The following is a 26295-nucleotide window of genomic DNA, read 5'->3' as shown; positions in this document are numbered from 1 at the left end:
ATCCAATGTGTTTTTATAAATGATGAACCTGCATGTTCAAGAGGGGACAAAAAAGCAATAGATGGAGATTGTGTAATCAATGTGTAGATTCGATGTAGTCGAGAGGGAACTTGTTTCTAAGGCTGAAATGTCTTAGGTTGTAACTAAATTCTGTGTATAATATCATACCTGTGTGTTTGTGGATTTCTGGGTATTTGTGTAAATATACTTTTCGAGTGATTGTGTAAACATATGCATTGAGGACTTAAATCCCATTTGTAGATTGTTGATCGACCATCGATCACTATAGGATTGATGGCGATCCAAAGATATCGATTTAACTGTTATATTGTGTGTTAAAGGGAGTATGGCAGAGACCCGTGTTAAAGCACAAAATCCATCAAATGGCGGATGAAATCAAGTCTAGAGGAGCAAATGGTCAAGAATACACAGTGGCTGTTAGATCTCATAGATCAATGGTGGAGGCAACCAAGAATGAGAATCGTCGGATCTCATAGATCAATGGTTATTGCGTAGTTAAACTGCGGGAGTGTTAGCGCGTGGGGAAAGTAGTTTCAGAACAGTACAAGTGGATTTCGGGCGGCCTCAAAACCATAAGTGGTTTTGAAGGGTGAGGACCCGATTCCATTCAATGGAGGACCTGATATCAATGACAGCCGTTGGATCCATTGGGTGCAGATCAACGGTGGAGAATAGACGTGTAGTTTAAATGTTCAGAGTGATCGCTGACCGTTGGATTAGGTAAATGGATGGCGGAGATCGATTTGATTGGCCGATCAGAGATGGGCAAAGGGATGGCACAACACTGTGGAAAGGCATTGAAGGTGCGGACCCGTCGATAATTATAGTCATGGGTGTATAATTTTTGAAGTCCAGCCTTAAGGGTTTCGCCGCTTGTTCATGTGTTTCCCGGTGTATTCCTATGTTATTCCGATAAAGTGAGTGGCCTTGATTTTATGTGTTGGCCAGGTGTTTTAAGGCCAAAGCACTATTTAACGCTTCTGATAGGTTTGTGGGCCATAACCCACAGGCCTCAGGATCAAATTTTTAAATGAAAGGGGAAATTGGTTTACCCCCAAAATCTCCTTTCATCATCTGGTGAGGAGTAAAAACATAACGTTACATATCGAAATGTTTCTACAATATCATTGCATATGATGTGTGACGTAGTTGTTGAGGTCCATTTGGCTAGCCCAAAATCTGATAACTATTGACAATTTCCAAAAATTAAACCCAACTTTTTCACAAAAATTTCCACTATAGCAACAATGATACTTAAGTTTTCAAATGATCCAAAAACAAAATCCATTAACAATACAAAGATACTACTTGTGAGCATTCATATACATGGCGTTCAAAGTCATAAAAAAGGAGAATCTTGGAATATTTTACATCCCTGTGAATGACATGCTAACTACAACCATCGTGCAAGTAATTTAATGCTTTAACACCTCCAACGAACACTTTCAATCTTTCATTCCATGGAATCATCAGTTTACCCTTTTCCACTGTAATGTACAAAATGTGAGTAACAAAGTTGATTTCTAAAAAATAAAAAATTGCCCTACAAAACCAGTGAGATTGACTTCGATAGGGCATACTACCTAACATGAAGGTTCTCCTCAAGGTTCCCTCTTGATACAAAGTTATAGCCAAGAAGGCGTTCCTCACCATATATGTACAATAACCAATTAGGACACCAATATTCTTGTGCTACAAGGAAGTAAAATATAAAGTTTTGACAGTAGCTCTTCTTCTGCTTCAGGAGAAAAATTAAATAACTTTACTGCTACTGATTGTCCATAAGGAAGAACACCTTGGTAAACTCTGCTAAACCCTCTTTTTCCAAAAAAAATTCCTATAAGACAAGAATGGGAGAAAAAATAATATTGAAATGGTTTAAGGGTAAAAAGAACACATCAAAAGAATATGAAAATAACTACATTAAGAGAAAATAAGGATTAAAATTGCAACCTTCAAAGAACTTTGAGGTTTCCAATTCCAACACATCATATGTGAACTTATTGCATGTTTTACTTTCTTGAAGACATTTTAACCTCTATATCAAGGAGTTTTCTTTCTGTCTTTGAACCAAAGCCATCAACGATAACTCTATTGAATTTATTTCTATTGAGTTTCCAATTTCACCGCATATCATAGAACTCTCATTAGTCACCTCTGCTTTTGCTCCTTTCACTTGTTCATGCCTATCGGGAAAATGTAGTTCCCACTCAACCACAAACATTTTCCGGGCTTCAGTTTGAGAACTTAGAGTATTTACCTTTGAAATAGCCCTGTGCGAGAGTGGCCATCTAGGAGATGATTATGCCTTGAGTTCTGGTTATGAAGTAACTTGCTCATGTTCAACTTGTGTGGGAAACATAAAAGAGCCCCTCTCAGCTTCTTCTCTCTATGAGATATGCCCCTCGAGGAGAGGTTGCATACCTCCATAGATCAAGTTTTCAATTGTAAGCATCACAGAGTAAGTAGAAAATCAACCTTTGCTAGCGAATCAACTTTCTTGTTCAATTCTCTTGGAGTAAGCAAAAAATTATCCTTTGCCAGCAAATCAACTTGTTCAATTCTTTGTGAGTCTGTAGATATGTTGGAAAGATGTGATGGCTTATCTATGTAGTTTTTCCAAAGTGTTTCTCACTCCCGCTTGATGATGTGTAATGTATGTTGTTTGTTTGTGATGTTCCATTTAGCCCCATCGCATAGCAATATTTGAATCTCCATAAATATCTTTGTCTATGGTTCCTTAATTCAGCGTTGTCCATTAGTGTGCTGGCTACCAATAGTGCTCTGTTATTTGTTCCATACCCAATATGAATATTGAAAGTCAAATTTTTCTCATTGAGAAAAATCAGCCATCCCTCATTCCTACAGGTGCCTAGATTATCTCTGGATGCTCCATCAATCTGGGTTCATATGATTTAATAACAAGTTATCCAGAGTTTTTGGAAAGTTAATTTCGTTTCAGAATCGTCACAGTCATTTAATGATCTATTTTTAATTTTCATTTTTTTTCCAATAAATGTGCGTCTATATTTGTGTGTCTGACAAAAAAAATGGCACTTTTACAAAAAGTTGGCCACACGATGGCCACCACAAGCTAGAGAAAATATGGCATTTACATCCATTAAAGCTTCTCAATTTCAACAATTTTTCCTCTCTAAAATGTATGGATGACGACGAACTTCTGAGTGCCGTTAATGATGTGATTGATGATAAATTATTTGGGATGGAAGGAATATTTTGAATTATAGATAAATATTTGGTCCAGTAATTGGAAAACTTCTAGAAATGTACCAGGAAGCTCTTGGGATCTACAATTAGTTAGGGGAGAAACAGAGTACAGACTTGAGAAAATCTTATGCTAGAAGGGATCAATAGAGATCGTGGAGAGGGGAGGGGGGAGGGGGGTTGGATCCATTACCCTTTTAATATGTCTAATAAGATGGTGATAAAATATTGGCAAAAAGAGTAAAAAAGGTAATGGCAAGAGTTGTTAGGCTACAAAAAATTGGCCTTTTGAAAGGAAGATTAATTTTGCACAACTTCTATTATGCCATTTTAGAGTAGTATTTGTTGAGCAAAATAAACTAGACAAAGGGTGTGGTGTATCTAATAATGGTAGTACATACAAGAATCCATCATTAAATTATAAGAAAAGGCATGATGCCATATAATTTGAAGGATCAAAATATATATGTTGAATCATTTGAGAATGATGTATACTTTTGAACAATGTGATCTCTTATCTAATGTTGAAAAGTTGAGTCACGATGAATGATTGTGACCCTGGGGTCATGATTAAAAATGTATAATATATAATAACAAATTATATATTACATCATTATGGTTAACTATTATATATTATAATATATGTAAAATTTATTAACTTAGATTGTTTAACAACGATGGCTACGGATCTGTTATTGAATGTTAGTTTTGGTGTGATAATTTAATTTACATATTTATAAACATGTGATTGTTCCTTGCTTCCTATGCATAAGTTTCTTTAGGTTGTTTTGTGATTGAAACAGGTAAATTTCATCAATTTTAATGTGACAGACATGAACAAAATAGCTTCAAAAACAAGTACTGAACAACAAACATTCAGAGTATAACAAACCATCAAAGAGACACTTTAACACAATGTTTTGATGAAGGAGTTCACCCTTCCTGGGCTACATCTCCTTGGTCCAACTTCCATGGCTTGGACCTCTGTATTAGCTCAATATGGAAAAAATGTTGTTTACAAATTTCTACTGCTCCTGATACCTGCACCAATGTGTTTAGAATGTCAAAATTAGCTAGGAACACCTTTTCCTGAGCTCAATTTGGTTGAAAATTGCTCCAGTTATGCCTCTGATAGTTTTTTCCTTGAAAAGCTCCTCCAAATCTGGAAAACTCCAGTTAGGGCCGCTACATTAGGAGTTGGCACCAAAATTGTCGGAGGACGCTAAAATTCCGCTAAACACTAACTGGAGCTTAATTAATTTTAAGCGCGCTTAACTGGTAGATTAGCGCTTAATTATCGCAGATTAGTCTGACGGTTTCCGAAACCGTTGGCGGTTTCGTCAGAGGGTCACATGCGGTGGTTAAACATCACAGTTTTGTAGCGATGGTCGCCAGGTTAGCTAACCTCCACCGTTGCTGTCGGATCCGTTCACATGGCGCTAACTATCAGGGTCATGGTTTATGCTGGAGCCGCCGTATAACCGTTTACGGTAACTATAGTTGCGTTCACATGTGGTCTAACCATTGTGGTGAAGGTTTTTGGCGTTGTTGTGTTAACCATTTGCAATAACCACATTTGCGTTCACATGGGGAGGGTTGGCTTGCGGGATGGTCCTCCCTTGACCGCTAACTCTTAACGCGGTAAACTTTAAATATATTTTGTGCGCCATAATGGTTAAGTCTTAACATAGTGGAGTTGGTATGAAGGCTTGGTCTGCAGGTAGGAGGTCGCAGGGTCGAACCCCGACGCCTCCAATAAAATTTTGTTGCATTGTGTCCTCTACCTAGGCCGTTGGGAGGTGCCACATGGTAGCCTTCAGGCTTGCCACGTGGCATTCTTTCATTGGTCCAAAAACTAACCAATAGAACTGTGCCAACACACCAATCTGAAACCCAATGAGAATATGCCACTTGTCAAACTGTGATTAAATGTTGACCAAATTGACCCTGCAAAGTCACCTGCCACATCAATAATACAGACTGCTGATTGTGTAATTTTTTTGCAAATTTCGCTTGTTTAGGAAAGCAAACATAACTTAATAACTTCCTCATACGAACTCGGTTTTCAGTGAAACGAATTGCGTTAGGATTGTTTTTTTGAGATCGATGCGATCTTTCAGGTTTCGAGCCATTCTGAGAACTTTGATTTTTGAGCTAAATATTGAGCGCCTAATCATTCTGTTAATCTAGTTATCATTGATGTCAATATATTGAAAAAGGCAGGGACATGGTGGCAATCAATGAAGAAACCAATCGATGAAGAATCCCAACACTCAAAGACACTTTGCCTTGCCTCCATTTCTACACTATTAAATGACCAGTCACATAAAATAATATTTTTTTCTATCTTAGAAAAGGAATTTCATCATGAGACCTGGACCATCTGAAAGGGAATAATTTTACCTTTCTAATGAGCTATTATGTGTCCCTAAATTCCAAATAACGAGAGAGAAATTGATTTTTAAAGATTAAATTAATTCTCTGCCTATTGAGCCAACCTGTACCAAGACAAGTCATGTCGGCTTGACCTAGAATACATGATTGTTCATTGTGAGGATGAAAAATGTGTATAAATAAGAGGTAAGACCTCTATTTCAAGGACAAGAATTCGGTGAAAAAGACAGTCTAGTAATTCAAACTGTAGTAGAAGTACAAGAAGTAGCACGAAGATCTATTCACATCTCGTGAACAGTTAGAAGACAAGGGCATACAAGAAACATCACCTTCTCGGATAAGCATGAAGAAGACAGTATTTTTTTATGGTGATAGAAAACATTGTTGAGGACTACACAAAAGCTCGGTGTTCATCCCATAGCCTCCACGGACTGCATAGAAGCACAATGCTTATCTCTCTACCTCCACGGACTTGCATAGAATCTTGGATTGCAGATTGTCTTATGATGTTTTGAAGCTTGGATTGCGGACTGTCTCATGATGTTTTTGAAGCTTGGATTGCGGATTGTCTTATGGTGTCTTTGAATATTGGATTGCGGACTGTCTTATGGTGTCTTTGAATATTGAGTCGCAGACTGTCTTATGATGTCTTTGAAGACTGGATTGCAGACTGTCTTATGGTGTCTTTGAAGACTGAATTGCGCACTGTCTTATGGTGTCTTTGAAGTCTGAATTACGAAATGTCTTATGGTGTTTTGAAGACTGAATTATGGTAAATTACAAACTATCCTTATGTATGAAGATCTCCCCTTAAAAACAACAACAAAAATCCTAACGTACAATGAAGTCAAGCAACCCTGAACTGAAGATAGCACAGAGGAGAATAGTAGAGCATTGAGCTGGAAAGAAGGATTTCCTTAATCAATGAAGCATCTCATGTAAGTTCCATCTACGTTCTTTATTAAAACTAAAGGATTGGTGTCCTTGGAGTTGGTTCTCCTAAACTCAAGGTTGGTGCCTTGGATGAGATAGGGTCGAAGCCTTAGATGTCAGAGCCTCATCAAAAACCAAGTTGGTTCTTGGGAATAATTATCATACACTATACTTATTCTTTTATACTCAATAAAATTATTCTTATACATTTCTCTGATTAAATTGTGAGGAATCTAACCGTTAATAATAACAATTGAAAGAAAATACTGATTCACCCCCTTCTCAGTATTTCCAACAATTGGTATCAGAGCCAACTTCTTCATAACCAGCATAACAATTGGAAGAATAATTCTTAGTCACAATGAAAAATCAATAAGTGTTAGGAAGGCTTCCTTTGTTCGATGGCACAAATTTTGGTTTTTGGAAAAAAATAATATCCTACTACTTAATGTCCCTTGGACCTGAAGTTTGGCATTCAGTTTTGAATGGGTACGCTGCTCCTTCCACTCTTCCAACTAATCAAGATGAAAGGACAGCTTACATTGCAAATGCAAAAGCCTTAAATTCCATCACTAGTGGAATCACTGATTCTGAATTTACAAAAGTCATGAATTGTGACTCGGCCAAAGAAGTATGGGATAAGCTGGTTAGCTTATACGACGGGGACTCCAAGTTTAAGAAGGAAGAGCTTCAAACTCATAGAAGGCAATTAAAAAGTCTGAAAATGGATGATGAAGAAGATATTGCATCATACTTTCTCCGAGTAGTTGAAGTGCTTAACTCTCTTAAAGGATTGGGAGAAAATATTGAAGAAAGCATTGTAGTTCAAAAGGTCTTAAGATCTCTCCTTGATAGATTTGACTCCAAAGTAAGTGCTATAGAAGAAATGAAGGACCTAGATACTCTTAAGATGGATGAACTTCATGGAATCCTCATTGCCTATGAGATGAGAAAAGGAATCCCAAGTTCCAAAGATGCATCATTCAAGGCCTCAAAATAAAAAAGGGGAAAGGATGGAATACTAGCAGCGATGACTCCGATGTTGAATCTGAATTGGCGCAATTTGTATGAAGACTAAAGAAAGGATCCAAGCTAAAAGGTAAGTACCCTCTTATTTGTTTCAAATGTGGAAGAATAGGTCATTATGCTGCAAAATGTCCTCATAAGCATGATAGTGATGATGAGGAGGATTCTAAAAGGATGGTATACAAAAAGAAAGGGTTTAATAAGAAGAATTTCTTCTCTAAGAAAGATGAGTTTGATGAAGATGAATTTGTAGTCATAAAAAAGAAATAAACTAATCATTTCCCTCATCGCAAAGGAGGTAAGGATGAATCAGATGAAGATGACTATGCTGGAAGCCAAGAAGTATTATTCATGGCATTCACAAATGGTGATGATTCAGGACTAGAAGGAAATGTAGATGAATTGTTAATGAGTGCCATTGAAGAAAATGAGAAATTACGAAATAAAATCATTTCTCTCAAGGTAGAAAAGGAGGAAGCAAAAAGAAGGGAAGACCTCTTGAAAAATAAGCTAAAAGAAAAGGAAGAAATTTGTGAAAATTGTGAAGCTGAAATAATATCTCTGAGGAAGAAATTGGAGCAAGTCAAAAAGAGCTGGGAAAGCTCTCAAACACTTGACATTATCCTAACTGCTCAAAAACCTCAATATGACAAATCTGGGATAGGTTTTAAAGGAGAATCATCAAGTACTAAGGATAATGCAAAAAGCTATGCCGACATACTTTCCAACAACCCAAAAGAAGAAAAATCATTTCATCAAAGGCCCATCTCAAATCCAAAGAATGAAGAAAGAGTAACTCCAAGGAAGAATGTTGATTCAAATCATGGCTATTACAACAGGTACCAAACTATCTTTTTTGGGCATTGTTATTATTGTAAAAATTTTGGTCATCAAGCTAAACATTGCATGGCTCGTAAGAATGAAACACCAAAATTGAAGGATCAAACAAACAAACCATATGGTCTCAAAGGGAAAGGAAAAATCAAGACCTACAACTCTTTTGATCCCTTGGCCAAATTTGATCCAATTTGCTCATTATGTAATGATAATGGACATAATGAACAAAATTTCCCCCTCAAAAGAAGAGAAGAAAAAGATGAGAATCCTAATACGGATAAATGTGGCCTAGCTCTATGTGTTCACAGTGATGAAAATCATTGGTTTGTGGATAGTGGGTGCTCCAAACATATGACAAGTGACAAAATGACTTTTGTCTCATTGAACAAAAAGGAAGGAAATGTATCCTTTGGAAGTGGATCTGCCAAAATTGCTAGAAAAGGAACTATTACCCTTATTACTAGAAAAGGAAAGGCTCAAAATGCTTTGCTGGTAGACGGGCTCAAACACAATCTCTTGAGTGTTATCCAAATCTGTGATCAAGGAAATAATGTTGTCTTTAGCACTAAAGATTGTGAAATAAGGAACTCTTCTCAGGAGAACTTGTGGCGAAAGGAGTTAGAACATTAGATAATGTCTACATTCTGAACAAAATTCAAGAAGATAAATGTTACCTAAGTCAAACAGATGAAAGTTGGCTGTGGCACAAGCGACTGGGACATACAAGTTTCGATAACTTGATCAATATCAGCAAGACCAATGTAGTGCGAGACATCCCAAAGTTGTTCAAGCCAAATCAAGGTGTGTGGTCCATGTCAACATGGAAATCAAACTAGAACCAACCACAAGACCAAGGAGTTCTCTACAACAAAACCTTTGGAGATCATTCATGCTGATTTATGTGGACCAACTAGAACTTCGACGCTCTAAGGAGAAAGGTACTTTGCTTTATTTGTTGATGACTATACTAGAATGATGTGGGTATATTTCATAAAATATAAATCCGAAGCATTTGAATGTTTTAAGAATCTTAAAGCTCTTGTAGAAAATGAAAAGGATTCTAAGATTAAATGTCTTAGAACGGATAGAGGGGGAGAATTCACATCAAAAGAATTTGATGAATTCTGTAAAGTACATGGAATCGAAAGAGAACTCTTTGTTGCTAGAACACCTAAGCAAAATGGGGTAGTTGAAAGAAGAAACCGAACTGTTCAAGAAATGGCAAGAAAAATGTTACTAGCAGCTGATTTGTAGCCAAAATTTTGGAGAGAAGCAGTCGGGACAATAGTTTATACCTTGAATTGAACTCAACTAAGACCAAATAATGAGAAGACTCCTTATGAATTATGGAAAGGAAGACTTGCTTTAGTAAAATACTTCAAGATTTTTGGAAGCAAATGCTTCATAAAAATCAATGATGACTCACCTGAAAAATATGATTCTCGGGTTGACGAAGGAATATTTCTTGGATATTCTACTAGGAGCAAAGCCTACAAGTGCTACAATAATTGACTATGGAAAATAGTGGAAAGCATTGATGTGAAGATTGATGAAGACCTTCCAGAAAAGGAAATTGAAGATCATGAAGTTGACCCTCTCATTGAAGAAAATGAAGAAGAACCTGAAAAAGAGGAAAAAGATCAAGAAAAACAAAAGGAAAAAGAACCATCTCAAACCCCTTCAAAGGTGAAATTCCTCCAAAAACATCACCCGGAAGAGCAGATTATTGGCAATGTAGATGAGGGGATACAAACCCGAAGAAGGATGACAAGTACACCAAGGAAAAATGATGTTGCTCTCTTATCTATGATAGAACCATAAACTTTTACTCAAGCAAGTAAGGATCCTCATTGGGTGGAAGCCATGGAAGAAGAAATGTCTCAAATCAAGAAGAATGAGACATGGGAGTTGGTACCTCATCCAAAGGATAAAAATATAATTGGAACCAAGTGGGTGTTCAAAAACAAAATGAATGAAGATGGACAAATCATCAGAAATAAGGCAAGGCTTGTTTGTAAAGGTTATTCACAAATTGAAGGAATCGACTTTGAAGAAACCTTTGCACCAGTAGCTCGTATGGAAGCTATAAGGATGTTCCTGGCATTTTCTTTCAAAGTCTATCAAATGGAGATAAAATTAGCATTTCTGAATGGGGAACTCAAGGAAGAAGTCTACATGGAGCAACCAAAAGGGTTTAATCTATCAAAAGGAAAAGACTTTGTTTGTAAGTTGAAAAAGTCATTATATGGGTTGAAACAAGCTCCTAGAGCTTGGTACGCAAGATTGGATCACTATCTACAACAACAAGGCTTCAAGAAGGGGGTGGCAGGAAGTAATATCTACATGAAGATGGATGAGGATAAGTTACTAGTCACTCTTGTCTATGTTGATGATCTGATTTTTGCTAGCAATAATGATGAGGTGAGCCATGATTTTGCTCAAAATATGTCAAAAGAGTTCAAAATGTCGACGATAGGAGAGTTATATTACTTCCTTGGACTACAAGTAACTCAAACCACAACATGCATGTTCATATCTCAAGAAAAATATCTTAAAGACATGATTAAAAGATATGGAATGGAAGACCGTGCACCCATGAGCACACCTATGACCACATATTGCAAATTAAGCAAAGATGATGACTCTCCTCCTGTAGATGCAACTCATTATAGGTCAATAATTGGAGCCCTCCTATACTTAACTGCTACGATACCTGACATTATGCAAGCAGTGGGAATGGTGGGAATATTTCAATCAGCTCCTAAACAATCCCATTTGTTGGATGTAAAAAGAATTCTCAGATACTTAAAAGGAACTCCTAACTTTGGTCTCTGGTACCGTAAGAGCTCAACTCTTACTGTGACGGCATACACCAATGATGATTGGGCCAGAAGTATCGATGATCAAAAAAGTACTAGTGGAAATGCATTCTTCTTGGGGGATTGTCTAGTATCTTGGCTCAACAAAAAACAAACATCCATGTCACTATCTATAGCTGAAGCCGAGTATATAGCTGCTACAGATTGTTGTACTCAAATATTATGGATGAAGGAATCCCTAAAGGATGTCAACATAGATACCAATCAACCAATCACCATCTATTGTGATAACACAAGTGCTATCAGTCTCAACAAAAATCCAGTGATGCACTCAAAGACCAAACATATACCAATCAAGTATCATTTCCTTCGTGAACAAGTAGCTGAACAAAACATAAAGTTGGAATATATCAATAGCAAGGAGCATATTGTTGATATTTTCACAAAACCTCTTCCTCGAGAAGAATTTGAACATCTTCGCCAAAATATGGGGGTTATTGCTCTAGCATCACACTAAGATGATTCTTAAGATGCCGCATGACAGGGGGAGCAGTTTGACAAGGGGAGTCCTTGTGCACTCCTTTGCCATTGATGTCAAAGGGGGAGAGAAGAAAGATATTGCCATCCAATGACAAAGGGGGAGATTGTTAATCTAGTTGTCATTGATGTCAATATATTGAAGAAGGTAGGGACATGGTGGCAATCAATGAAGAAACCAAACGATGAAGAGGCCCAACACTCAAAGACACTTTGCCCTACCTCCATTTCTGCACTATTAAATGATCAGTCACATGAAATAATATTTTTGATATCTTAGAAAAGGAATTTCATCATGAGACATGGACCATCTGAAAGGGAATAATTTTACCTTTCTAATGAGCTATTATGTGTCCCGAAATCCAAAATAACAAGAGAGAAATTGATTTTTAAAGATTAAATTAATTCTCTACCTATTGAGTTGACCTGTATTAAGAAAAGTCATGTCGACTTGACCTAGAAGACATGACTATTCATTGTGAGGACGTAAAACATGTATAAATAAGAGGTTAGACCTCTGTTTCAAGGACAAGAATTCGATGAAAAAAACAATCAAGTAATTCAGACTGTAGTAGAAGTACAGGAAGTAGCACGAGGATCTGTTCACATCTCGTGAATAGTTAGAAGACAAGGGAATAAAAGAAACAACACCTTCTTGGATAAGCATGAAGAAGACAATATTTTGTTATGGTGACAGGAAACATTGTTGAGGACTACACAGAAGCTTGTTGTTCATCCCTTAGCCTCCATGGACTGCATAGAAGCATGATGTTTATCTCTCTGCCTCCATGGACTTGCACATAAGCTTGGATTGCAGAATGCCTTATGATGTTTTGAAGCTTGGATTGTGGACTCTCTCATGATGTTTTTGAAGCTTGGATTGCATACTGTCTTATGGTGTCTTTGAAGATTGGATTGCAGGCTATCTTATGGTGTCTTTGAAGACTGAATTGCAGATTGTCTTATGGTGCCTTTGAAGTCTGAATTGAACAATGTCTTATGGTGTTTTGAAGACTGAATTATGGTAAATTACAGACTGTCCTTATGTATGAAGATTTCCCCTTAATAGCAACAACAAAAATCCTAATGTACAGTGAAGTCAAGCAGCCCTGAACTGAAGATAACACATAGGAGAATAGTAGAGTATTGAGCAATAAAGAAGGATTGCCTTAATCAATGAAGCATCTCATGTAAGTTCCATCTACATTCTTTATTAAAACTAAAGGATTGGTGTCCTTGGAGTTGGTGCTCCTAAACTCAATGTCAGTGCCTTGGATGAGATAGGGTCAAAGCCCTAGAGGTCAGAGCCTCATCAAAAACAAAGTTGGTGCTTGGAAATAATTATCATACATTGTACTTATTATTTTATACTCAATAAAATTGTTCTTATACGTTTCTCTGATTAAATTATGAAGAATCTAATTGGTAATAATAACAATTGAAAGAAAATATTGATTCACCCCCCTCTCAGTATTTCCAACACATTCATCCCCACTAGAAGCCTTTTGGGCCCCAAAAGATACTATCAATTGTTCAGCAGGTGAGGGTACAACTCCCACAACTTCTCGATCTGCAACCATTTGGATTTAGTAGGCTTTTGTCCCTTGAGTCCTACTCTAAGCTATTTGACATCCCCTTTTTTTGAGTCCAGGTTCCTTTGTCAAGTATGAGATCCTGTCAAAGTTCATCAAGATATTCTAGCGAGAAATCATCTATTGATGGCAGATGAACATGCTCTCCTTGATCATCAATTAAAGGAGGCTCAAACAATCTCAAATTCTCAACATTAACAACAAAGTATATTTGCATATAATGAGGCAAATCAAGCTTAAATGCATTGTTACCAATCTTTTCCAGAATTTTAAAAGGACCATAACGGATTGGTTTAAGATTTTTACTTTCCCCTTGAAGTCTCTCTTTACTAATATATAACCAAACTTCGTCGCCAACTTGAAATTTGTGATCAAATCGGTGTTTTTCATGCCTTGCCTTGTAGCTGCTTTGACTTTTCTTAAGCTGTTCCTGCACTGTATGATGTATCAACTGGATTTTATCTATGAACTTCCTTGCCTTATCGATGTCACTGCGACCATCGATGGCGGAATCTTTCTCAAAGATGAAGTCCAATGGCGATCTTGGCAAGTACCCATAACATGCCTCAAATGGCGATGTGTTTGTGGAAGAATGCTTTTCCTTGTTGTATGCATGCTGTATGTAATGCAAATGTTCATCCCACAACTTGGGATGTTTGCTGCAATATCCTCTAAGAAGATGAATGATTGTTCTGTTGACCACCTTGGTTTGTCCATCTGTTTGTGGATGAAATGTTGTACTCTTCTTCAAATTTGTGTCCATCATGTCCCACAAATTCAACCAAAAATTGCCAACAAATCGAGAATATCGATCACTTACAATAGAAGTATGAATACCAAAATGAACCGAAATGTTTTGGAAGAAAATATGAGCTATTTGTTCAATTGTAATTTGCTTTATACATGGTGTTAATATGCACATCTTGCTGAACCTGTCTACAACTACATACAAGTAATCATGACTTTTCCTTGACAATGGAAGACCTCCTACAAAATCCATTGAGATACTCTCCCATGGATGTGAAGGTACCAGAAGTGGAGTTTACAATCCATGTTTCCTATTTCTAGGCTTACTTGTTGCACACAAAGAACATTCTCTTATGAAATGAGAAACATTTTCAAACATGCGTGGCCAATAACAATACCTTTGGAGATTCACTACTGTCTTGCCTACACCAAAGTGTGCAACAATCAATGAAGTGTTCACCTCTCTTATGATACTGTTTCTTTCTCCTCGTGGAATACAAAATTGCCCAAATGATACAACAAACTGTTATGTACATGATAATCCAACTCTTCAATTTGGTTTCCTTGACTCAAGCTTGTATACACATGTTGAAAGTCACTATCATTTGCATATTGTTCAATGTAACTTTCATGCAAAACAGAAATATGTTTGAGTGTAACAAATGAATTTACAATAGGCCTTGAAAGAATATCATCTACCCTATTGTAGATTCCCTTTTTATACCTGATAACCAAATGAAATTGTTGTAGAAAACCCATCCATTTGAAATGTCGTGACTGCTGCAACTTTGATTGTGACTGTAAATACTTCAATGGTTGATGTTCAGTATGGATAATGGTCTCTTTCCCCATCAAGTAGTGTTTCCATTTTTTGACACTTTGTACCAATGCGTAAATTTCTTTGTCATAAGTGGGATAGTTAGTTACAGCTCCATTAAAAATTTCAGAATGAAATGAAATGGGCTTACCATGCTGCATAAGAACTGCTCCCATGGCATAATCACTAGCATATGTTTGAATCTCGAATGGCTATCTAAGATCCGGAAGAGCCAATACCGGTGCTGAACTGATATTTTGCTTCAAAGAATCAAATTATTTCTACTGTACATCTCCCCAATGGAAGACTTTCTTGAAACTCGTCAATGCATGTAATGGAGCTACAATTTAAGAAAAATTAGCAATAAAATTTTTCCAATATTGTGCTGCCCCTAAAAAGATTCTTACCTCTGTAACTGTATTGGACTTGGGCCAATTAAAAATGACCTCAACTTTATAGGGGTTTATGTTCAACTCACCTCCTCCAACAATGTGTCCCAAATACACTAAATAAGTCTTGCCAAATTCACACTTTGACATCTTTAAAAACAAGTGTTCTTTTCTCAAGACATCAAGTACTTTGTTTACATGCATGACATGTTCATCTTTGGATTCGCTGAATATGAGTATGTCATCTAAGTACACAATGAAAAAGTCATCTAGAAATGGTCTCAATACATCATTCATTACTCTCATGAAAGTAGCTAGAGTATTTGTAACATTGAAAGGCATAACAAGCCACTCAAACAATCCTTGTTTAGTTTTAAATGCGGTTTTCCAAATGTCCTCTTCAACTATTCTAATTTGATGGTAAGCACTTCGTAAATCTAACTTAGTGAAATACTTTGCATACCTCAACTGATCAAGAAAATTATCAATTCTTTGGAGTGGATAACGATTCTTTACAGTGATTTTGTTCAGTGCACGAAAATCCACACACATGCGTCAGGTCCCATCCTTCTTTGGCACCAAAACAATGGGCAAACCACATGGCGAAGTAGATGGGCATATGATACCTTTGTTCAACAATTCTTGATTTTTCTTCTTGATTTCCATGCTCTCCATAACATGCGATACATGCCAATGTTTGGAAGTGGAACATCCTGCTGCAGCTGTGTCTCATGCTAAATTCCCCTCTTGGAAGGTAACCCCTTTGGTTCCTGAAACATCTCACCATGCTTGCTTACCACATCAAACAAATCAGATTTCAATTTGTCATCACATCCTTCAAAAGATTCATAATCAATATCATTATTTTTCTTGATCATGAGAAGCACAAAATTTTTACTTGCATTTACTAGTCTCTTCATCTGCCTTGCATTAACCAAAGAAATGTTCAACTTTTTGTGATGGGCTCTCACAATGTACTCCACCCCATTCTTGAGAAATAAGTATTTGTTTTCATGGCGATAGAATGCTTCTTTCCTATCATACAAATAAGGACTACCCAAAATGATTCCTGATATGTCAAGTGGAACTACCTCTAACGCAACTTCATCAATGAACTTTTTAGTAATGGCGAACTCGAACAAACACTTCCTTGTAACCTGTAAGTTTGCATTGTTAACTATCCAACCCAATGGATATTGCTTATGATGAGGTACAATTTCAAGGTTGAGCTTTTTGACCAAGTCTTTTGAGATAAAGTTTGATTGTGAACCACTATCGAATAATGCATCAATCTTTGTATGATTTGAAATTACCCTTACATGAAACAATTCTATTCTTAATTCTTAATTTGGAGTGTTGTTTTGACTATGTGAGGAACTAGTAATTGCAACAGTTTCTTTCCCTTTTGTGACCATGGCTGAAATCTTGGTCTCATCACCAGAATCTGAACCAAGGTCATGTTGTGTGGTAGTGGTCGTCTTTTGTTTTCCCTTATTGTTTTGTTTCTTGGGCCTTAGTTCAGGATGTAATTTCCAACAATGGGCTTCATCATGCCCAACTTTGGAACAATGTTGGCATATGGTTTTCTCCCCTTCTTTCTTCAAACTTGCATTTTTCTTTCCCTTCCATTTTCCTCCCTTCTCTTTCTCCTTACCCTTGAAAGGCTTCTTCTTACTACCCTCCTGAATGTTCTTTCCTCTTGCTTCAAGGTGTGTGGCTTGCACACAAACCTCATCCAAATTTCTTGGATTGAACATAAGGATAATATGTTTCAAATAGGAATGTAAACCCCCAATATATTTCAATAGTGTATCTTGGGAATTCAAATCTACTCCTAACAACAAAGCCCTCTTTCTAAACTCCCGTGTATAATCTTGCACTATTTGGCCTTTGAGCTGCCTAAAATTCCGCCAACTCATAATGGATTTTTGCATATAAGCTAAAGGGTAAAACTTTATTTTAATTGCAAAAATAAATTCAACCCAAGAAATAGATATCTTACCATGGATTCACATTTTCTCTTGAGTCTTCACTTCCCACCACAGTAATGCTGCTCCTTCTAGCCTCAATGAAGCCAACTGGATCTTTATGTCATCTTCTTGAAGGTTCCGAATTCTGCAGTATACCTCCAATTGTCTAACTTTTCTGCATTCACTTCACCATTGTACATGGGAAGTTCAAACTTAATGTCCAATTTGAGTAAGGGAGTTTTTCCTATTGGGGTTTTTGAATGAGTATGAACAGTTTCAATGGTGGTAGTGGAAGATGATGCTATGTGAGATGATGAAGACGATAAGGAAGATGATGAGGAAGATGATGAGGATGGTGGAGATGGAGGTGGCTTTCCACCATTACCCTTTGAATCCTTCTTCTCATATTTTTTATCCTTTGAGCTTCCTTCTCCATGTGGAGGTTTAGAACTCTCTCCAACCATTCTAGTGTTCCTCTCTTCATAGAGGACTTTAACCATCTCAGTTAAAGTGTAGAAAGCTTTCTTGAATTCTTATTCTTCTTTTGAAGGACCTTTAGGCTCTCTTTCTCCAAACATAATGGCTGTGGATTCAGGCTCAGAAACTAGTACTGCTTGTACCTCTTCAATCTCAGTTGAAGGCAAAACTTGAGGAGTTTCAAGTGTAGCTGGAATTGGAACTTTGGGTGGTGGAGATTGTGGCCTTGTGGCTCTCCTTCTTCTGGGCATAACCTCAGGAGTTGCAACCAACAATTTCCCTTCTCCTCTCTGCAAATTTAACCTTGTAAGCATCACAATTTTGCAACCATTAAAACCCTAATTGCACAAAACTCAAGCAGTCAAGCAAATCAACCTTTCCTCTGATACCAACTTGATCTGTTATTGAATGTTAGTTTTTCTATGCTAATTTCAATTACATATTTATAAACATGTGCTTGTTCATTGCTTCCTGTGCATAAGTTTCCTTAGGTTGTTTGGTGATTGAAACAGGTAAATTTCATCAAGTTTAATGTGACAGACATGAAAAAAATAGCTTCAAAAACAAGTATTGAACAACAGACATTCAAAGTACAACAAACCATCAAAGAGACACTTTAACATAGTGTTTTGATGAAGGAGTTCACCCCTCCTGGGCTACATCTCCTTGGTCCAACTTCCATGGCTTGGGCCTCTGTATTAGCTCAATATGGAAAAAATGTTGTTTACAAAGCTCTACTGCTCCTGATACCTACACCAATGTGTTTAGAATGTCAAAATTAGTTTGGAACACCTTTTCTCGAGCTCAATTTGGTCGAAAATTGCTCCAATTATGCCTTTGACAACTTTTTCCTTGAAAAGCTCCTCTAAATATGGAAAGCTCTAGTTAGGGCCGCTAAATTAGGAGTTGGCCCCAAAATTGTTGGAGTCTGCTAAAGTCTGCCAAACAATAACGAGAGCTTAATTAATTTTAAGCATGCTTAACTGGTAGATTAACGCTTAATTCCTGCAGATTAGTCTGACGGTTTCCGAAACCGTTGGCAGTTTCGTCGAAGGGTCACATGCGGTGGTTAAACATCGCGGTTTTGTAGCGCTAGCTGCTAGGTTAGCTGACCTCCACCGTAGCCGTCATATCCGTTCACATGGCGTTAACTGGCAGGGTCATGGTTTATGTTGGAGCCACCACCTAACTGTTTATGGTAATTGTAGTTGCGTTCACATGTGGTCTAACCATTGCGGTGAAAGTTTGTGGCGCTGTTGTGTTCACTGTTTGTGGTAACCACATTTGCGTTCACATGGGGAGGGTTGGCCTGTGGGCTGGCCCTCCACTAACTTCCAACTCTTAACATTGTAAAATTTAAATATATTTTGTGTGCTATAATGGTTAAGTCATAACGTAGCGGAGTTGGTATGAAGGCTTGGTCTACAGGTAGGAGGTCATGGGGTCTAACCCCGACGCCTCCAATAAAATTTTGTTGCATTGTGTCGTCTGCCTAGGCCATTGGGATGTGCCACATGGCAGCCTCCAGGCTTGCCACATGGAATTCTTTCATTGGACCAAGGCTTGCCACGTGGCATTCTTTCATTGGTCCAAAAACTAACCAATAGAACTGCGCCAACGCACCAATATGAAACCCAATGAGAATATGCCACTTGTCAAACTGTGATTGAATGTTGAACAAATTGACCCTGTACAGTCACCCGCCACGTCAGCAGTAAGGGCTGCTGACTATGCAATGACTGTGTATTTTTTTTTGCAAATTTCGTCTATTTAGCAGAGCGAATAGAACTAAATAACTTCCTCATACGAACTCGGTTTTTAGTGAAACAAGTTGTGTTAGGATCGTTTTTCCGAGATGAACGCGATCGTTCAGGTTTTGAGCCATTATGAGATCTTTGATTTTTGAGCTAAACACTGAGCGCCTGATTAACTACCTAAGGGAATTTTCTAGATTTTCTCTTTTGTATAAGAGATGATCATCTAGATGCAGACATGTTTGATATTATTGGCAATTCAATGACAACCCTACCTAAAACTACAAAGAGGGAGGTCTTTGCATGCACTATTGGTTAGAAGCCGAGTAAGGCTAAATATTACCTGGATGATATTGTTGAAGTAGTTAACATGTTACATGGACTAGCATCAGCGAACAAATCATTGTCTGGAAGTTCGCTAAGGGTTATTTCTTCTGTTTCAGAAGGTTGATTCCAAAATTCATGTATTCTTTTGTGCAATTCGATGAATAAAACAAATATAAATATCTAAATAAATTTTTTTTTTTGATGTTGTGTATTTTTCATAATGCCATGTCATTGATCATAATCTTGTACATCTTAATGTGCCTTCATGTATTCTTGATGCAATTTTCTTTCATTTTTCATTTCAACATAGCTCTACAACTTCATAACTAAATGAACCTATCTAATCTTTGTGTTCGTACATTAGTAGTATTAAAGATGGGGACTCTTCTTTGTATTTAATCTTTTCAACTGGCCGAGCTTGACGACATTTGGTTGATTAAAGTAAAAGGCTATTCACAATAGCTTTCCATTAAATGTCGTTTTTATTGTTGTCATGGATTCAAGCCTTAATGTTCTTTTTATTAATTTTTTTTTAAAAAACACAATTTTTTTCTTGAATATGGGATACTCTTAAAGTCCCACTTCTTTAATTGCTTATGACCAAAGTTATAATTGTATTTGATCTATGTAACTGTCTGGGTTTGGAAGATCTGGAGCATTCACTCAAGCCTCATAAAATGCACTTCGCTTGGGGTGGTAGGTTGAAGAAGGTTACCATTGACCTTTGAGGGATGATTGAAACTTATTTTGCTTGGGGACTAGGTATTTCTTCAAATACTAAAGCAAAGGATGATGCATGGTTGAAAGGACTCAACATTGCCCAAGATATGGGTGCATGTTCAATCAAGGCAATCAGAGACTCCATGATGATTATCAATCCAAAAATTTCATTTCTATATATATATATATATTATTTTATTTTTATTTTTAATTTAATTTAATTTTAATTTTATTTATTTATTTTATTTTTCTAGAGACTCCATGATGATTATCAATCCAAAAATTTCCTTTCTATATTTTTTCCCTGAATTGCAACAGTAATGTCCAAGGGTACAACTAAACTATACTTCTGCTAACAAAACCAAGTGGTTTTTTAAAAGTAATTCTTTGCTAAGCTGTTGTGATTAGGTGATTTATTCTACTAAATTTGTCCAAGATTTTCACTTAGGCCCAACCATGAGCAACCTGCTTATGTAGTTGTTCTGTCAAAAGGAGTGAATGTACCTACAAAGAGATTTGAATTTTGTTAGGGGATTTATTCTACCAAATTTTCCTAGGTTGCACTTAGCTCAACAAAAGATCTTTTGTCACCTTGTAATTATTAATACATTTGCCTTATTCGTCCATATATTCCCCATTTTACATCCTCTCTCCTTTTATCTTTCCTAATTTCCCTTTCATTCTTTGTTTTAAGATTGTTTACTATACTTGGTTAGGAATTTTTCTTATAAAAGTGTTTTATTGACTCTTGTTTTTGGAATACACTAATTAGAAACATGGATTGCAGGGTAAATTTTCAAGGAAGATTAGACCTACCAGCAAGGGTATTACATGGTTAGGTTCTTCTTTTACTTGTTGAAAGCGCTTGAGGCATTATGAGTCTTTTCGTTGAAGTGGCATTACTATTTTGATAATTTGAAGTTCCTTAGAACCATTTACTTGAACTTCTCATGGTTATAGCTTTGCAAGTTATAGTTTGAGCTTATAGAACCCATAACTTGACACAATATTTATTTTGTATGATAATGATTTATCTGTCTGTGACTCTTTTGTTTGATCTTGGACTTTGGTATGGTGTTGGTTATAAATTTCAGTTTCACTGGTGGTTACATTTTGTTTATTTTGTGAGGTTAAAGATTATGTCTATGTCATGGCTGAAGAGAAAATTCATCATATAGCATGTTTAGAAGACATGTATGAAGACAGGAAGGCTCAAAAGAAGGTTTGAGTTCGTTGGTTTCATAGGACAAATGAAGTGGTTGGCAGTATCCCTCCTCCACCAACTCATGTAGCAGAAATTTTTATCACTCCATTTTGTCAAGTCCTCAGTGTTGAATGTGTTAAGGAACTGGCTACAATACTGACTCCAGAGCAGTATGAGAAATGCTTGGTCAAACTCCCATCAGATGTGGTGTCTCAAATTCATGTCTTTTCCAGGTAGTTTGACAATGAAGGCATCAAACCTTTTAATTTAAATGAGATGCAAGGCTATTTGCACTAGAAGATACTTAAAATTATTTATTTGGATGATTTGCAAGATTCTTCCAAACATGGTCTAAGTGATAACTTGGATGTAGATGAAGAAGAAGATGCAGACATTGGAACTACACTAAATAGATGTCCAAGAAGAAATAAATGTTCTCGAAGATGTGTAGGTACCTTTGATAGTATTTGTGGGGGGGGGGGGGGGGGGGGGGGGAATGTAGTGGAAAAATATTGGTTGTTTCTGGAAATGTCTTCAGATAGATGGAGGATGTTGGAGTAGATAGAGAATTAAACAACTGCAGATATGAAAGGAGATAAATCCTATTGGATTCAAATAAAAGCAGAAAACAAAGTGTGCATATGAATAAGAACCCGTGCCTTTTGATATTGGTGACAATATTGAAGTCCTATGTCAAGATAGTGGCATCAGAGGTTGTTGGTTTAGATGCATAATGACAAGAAATCTACCTCATCAATTAAAGGTTTGGTACAAAGATATTCTGAATGAAGATGGGAATGGAAATTTAGAGGTTTTTTATTTGATCCAATTGTCAATTGTTTGTTCAATTTGGAGAACAATTACCCAAAAATTGATAATGTTATGCAAAGTGAGCTTTATGTTTTTTTATTTTTCTTTGTAATTTTAATTGTAGGAGTGGATTCTGTCTTCAAGAAGAGCCACTCAAGTTAATTTAGGTATGATAATTATTAGGCGTCCTACTATTCGTCATTGCCTGCCTTAGAGTATGCATAATGGCTTTGAAGTTGGAACTGTAGTAGATGCATGGTGGAATGATGGATGGTGGGAAGGAGTTTTAGTTATGATCAAGGAACCCTCTGATGAAGTACAAAAATATTTTCCCAACATGTTTTTTGCTCTTCATTGTTGGATAATATAATTCCTATGATATATACATATAATTCCAGGTTATTTTGAATTTATGGTGGACTACCTCTTTGAGAATTTGTAACATAACTTGTTTATCTTTAAGGTGAAAGTGTTTATTCAACATTCCATAAATGTTATTTGAGCATTTCCAAAGAGTGGGTCTAGAATTAGTGGGTTAATATGGATAATAATGTAGATCTAGCCGCAAAAATGGTTTTGTATGATGCTGACCAACATTGTGATACTGGGTTACATTCTCCAACCTTAAGTAAAAAATTATTTGGATATAGAGCCTCACATGATTTCAGGGATCATGTTCACACATCTAATAGAAAGCTACATGTTTTTTCCTAGGTTGCAGAGAGAGAATCCAAAAACTTGGAAATATGCGAAAATACCGAAGATGGTAATAATGATACTGTGTCAGTGGCTGGGAAAGGAGGACTAGCTAAAGTTGCAAGTAGACATGATGATTTTATGAATGTTTTAGAATTTAAGTACATGAATTTGCATGACTGTAATTATAATATGGATGCATTCGAGCATTGGATTGATTACACAGGGTAGGATGTTAGCAACCCTTCAAACCAGGGAAACCAACTGTTGAACATAATTAAAATGGAGACTAATGAAAGAGAGGCCTGTAACATTGCTAATGTCAAGCCATGTAGTGACTTTTACTTGAGATGGGAGTCATCAAGCAAACAACAATGTGTTGGACACTTTGATTTCTTATCAAGATCACCAACATCTTGTGGAAAGGAGGAATCAAAACGGTTTAATGATAGTGAGTTGGTTGATACATGTGGAGTAAAGAATGACATCGAATAAATTTAAGGTAGAAACAATGAAGGTTTGGAAAATGGACAAGAAGGGCCTATGGAAGGAAAATTTTTGAAGCAAGGTCTTGAGAATCTCAAGCCCATGCACGAGACTTCTATCAAAGAAAGTCTGTTCATAATTTCAGTGTCCGTTGTTAACATTGTGATGTCAAGATGATGGGTTGTTTGGATGGCATCTTTCCAATTTCATTTGATTGGTTGGTTTGTTTGGTCCAATGCAAAATGGAAAGGTTGGCAGGGTAGGTAATATTTTGGAGTGTTTGTAATTTAAATTTAAATGAGATGCAAGGCTATTTACACTAGAAGATACTTAAAAGTATTTATTTGGATGATTTGCAAGATTCTTCCAAACATGGTCTAAGTGACAACTTGGATGTGGATGAAGAAGAAGATGCAGACATTGGAACTACACTAAATAGATGTCCAAGAAGAAATAAATGTTCTCGAAGATGTGTAGGTACCTCTGATAGTATTTGTGGGTGGAATGTAGTGGAAAAAAATTGGTTGTTTTCTGGAAATGTCTTCAGATAGATGGAGTATGTTGGAGTAGATAGAGAATTAAAAAACTGCAGATCTGAAAGGAGACAAATTCTATTGGATTCAAATAAAAGCAGAATACAAAGTGTGCATATGAGCAAGAACCTGTGCCTTTTGATATTGGTGACAATATTGAAGTCCCATGTCAAGATAGTGGCATCAAAGGTTTTTGGTTTAGATGAATAATGACACAAAATCTACCTCATCAATTAAAGGTTTGGTAGAAAGATATTCTGAATGAAGAGGGGAATCGAAATTTAGAGGTTTTTTATTTGATCCAATTGTCAATTGTTTGTTCAATTTGGAGAACAATTACCCAAAAATTGATAATGTTTTGCAAAGTGAGCTTTCTGTTTTTTATTTTCTTTGTAATTTAATTGTAGGAGTGGATTTTGTCTTCAAGAAGAGCCACTCAAGTTAATTTAGGTATGAGAATTATTAGGCGTCCTACTATTTGTCGTTATAATGGCTTTGAAGTTGGCACTGTAGTAGATGCATGGTGGAATGATGGATGGTGGTAAGAAGTGTTAGTTATGATCAAGGAACCCTTTGATGAAGTACACAAATATTTTCCCAACATGTCTTTTGCTCTTCTTTGTTGGATAATATAATTCCTATGATATATACATATAATTCCAGGTTATTTTGAATTTATGGTGGACTACCTCTTTTAGAATTTGTAACATAACTTGTTTATCTTTAAGATGAAAGTGTTTATTCAACATTCCACAAATGTTATTTGAGCCTTTCCAAAGAGTGGGTCTAGAAGCGGTGGGTTACTATGGATAATAATGTAGATCTAGCCGCAACAATGGTTTTGTATGATGCCGACGAACATTGTGATACTGGGTTACATTCTCCAACCTTAAGTAAAAAATTATTTGGATATAGAGCCTCAAATGATTTCGGGGATCATGTTCACACATCTAATAGAAAGCTACATGTTTTTTCTTAAGTTGCAGAGAGAGAATCCAAAAACTTGGAAATAAGCAAAAACACTGAAAATGGTAATAATGATACTGTGTCAGTGGCTGGGAAAGGAGGACTAGCTAAAGTTGCAAGTGGACATGATGATTTTATGAATGTTTTAGAATTTAGGAACATGAATTTGCATGACTGTAATTATAATATGGATGCATTCGGGCACTGGGCTGATTACACAGGGTAGGATGTTAGCAACCCTTCAAACCATGGAAACCAACTGTTGAACATCATTAAAATGGAGAGTAATGAAAGACAGGCCTGTAACATTGCTAATGTCAGGCCATGTAGTGACTTTTACTTAAGATGGGAGTCATCAAGCAAACAACAACGTGCTGGACACTTTGATTTCTTATCAAGATCACCAACATCTTGTGGAAAGGAGGAATCAAAACGGTTTAATGATAGTGAGTTGGTTGATACATGTGGAATAAAGAATGACATCAAATCCATTTAAGGTAGAAACAATGAAGGTTTGGGAAATGGAAAAGAAGGGCCTATGGAAGGAAGATTTTTGAAGCAAGGTCTTGAGAATCTCAAGCCCATGCACGAGACTTCTATCGAAGAAAGTCTGTTCATAATTTCAATGTTCGTTGTTAACCTTGTGATGTCAAGATGATGGGTTGTTTGGATGGCATCTTTCCAATTTCATTTGATTGGTTGGTTTGTTTGGTCCAATACAAACTGGAAAGGTTGGCAGGGCATGTAATATTTTGGAGCGTTTGTAAAAGATTTTGAAGTCAAGTCCATAATTGCATTGTAAATTTTGATTCATGTTTTGTACTTGAACTTTGTTGGTAACTAATAATGACCCTATTGATAGGGCCAACAAAAAAGTATCAGTGGAAAATATATATTTGAATCCTCTCGTAGTGGATATAAAAGAAGGCAATGTCCTCCTTTGAATGAATTTATTTTCATCATATTCTTAGAGAGCTAAACTCCCAGGCTAATGAGTTATCTAACAAAGCTCTCT

General features: G+C 36.6%; 1 pseudogene; it reads left to right on the top strand.

The window, feature by feature from the left end:
* The first annotated feature begins 749 nt into the window (after positions 1-749).
* Positions 750-23526, top strand: LOC149206557 (uncharacterized; annotated as a pseudogene).
* Positions 23527-26295: the final 2769 nt, after the last annotated feature.

This window comes from Pinus tabuliformis, chromosome 1_2 (genome assembly GCF_031772625.1).
Source record: "Pinus tabuliformis cultivar Carrire ecotype Pingquan chromosome 1_2, CPIR1, whole genome shotgun sequence".
NCBI classification, from domain to species: domain Eukaryota; kingdom Viridiplantae; phylum Streptophyta; class Pinopsida; order Pinales; family Pinaceae; genus Pinus; species Pinus tabuliformis.
Note: the sequence above shows the minus strand (reverse complement) of the source record. Positions and strands in the feature narration are given on the sequence as shown.